Here is a 657-nt window from a genome sequence, read left to right on the forward strand (position 1 = left end):
ATCATAGTTTGGACACCCTATTCGCTGACCTCAGCGGCCATTTTGTTCCACAATCTCTTCATCTCTGTTCCATCCCGAGTCATTTTCATCATCTTCTGCTTGACAATTGCTGAAAATTTTTCGAATGGGCGGAATTCAGGGCAGTTTGGTGGGTTGATGTCCTTTTCGACTAAATCCACCCGTTTGCCCTTTTACCACTTTAGTACCTCTTAGCTGTAGTGGCAGCTTGCCAAATCTGGAGAAAACTTTACTGGTCCTTTGTGAGATCTTGCGCAGGGCCATGCTAATCTTCTCTGTATCGTTCCAATTCTAATATATGTCCAGCCGAAGCTTTGTGAGATCTAATGTACGGGAAAAAACCTTTTTCAGGCACTCATGGACATTTCGGAGAAATATCTTGCCAGATCAAACACTTTCTAGCAAACCTACCGGCAAAAACGAATTTGAACTTGGCGGAGATTCTGATCCTTAGGTCCACTATAACGCTTGGTATGAACCTGCCGATCGATAGTATGCATCTCACGGAAACGTTTCAGAACGCTGCACACGGTCGATTTGACCATCTTTACAGATTTCGCGATTTTTGAACCCGACCACGTCGGGTTTTTGACGTTGGTGTCCAAAATTAATTTTTGTCTCGCGGCTTCCATCACGTGT

General features: G+C 44.3%; 1 non-coding gene across 1 annotated transcript; it reads right to left on the reverse strand.

The window, feature by feature from the left end:
- Positions 1-231: 231 nt before the first annotated feature.
- Positions 232-342, reverse strand: LOC129758841 (U6 spliceosomal RNA). The gene has a single exon (XR_008740084.1). It is a non-coding gene; the product is annotated as a U6 spliceosomal RNA (small nuclear RNA).
- Between the last annotated feature and the right edge of the window lie 315 nt (positions 343-657).

This window comes from Uranotaenia lowii, chromosome 3, assembly GCF_029784155.1.
Source record: "Uranotaenia lowii strain MFRU-FL chromosome 3, ASM2978415v1, whole genome shotgun sequence".
NCBI classification, from domain to species: domain Eukaryota; kingdom Metazoa; phylum Arthropoda; class Insecta; order Diptera; family Culicidae; genus Uranotaenia; species Uranotaenia lowii.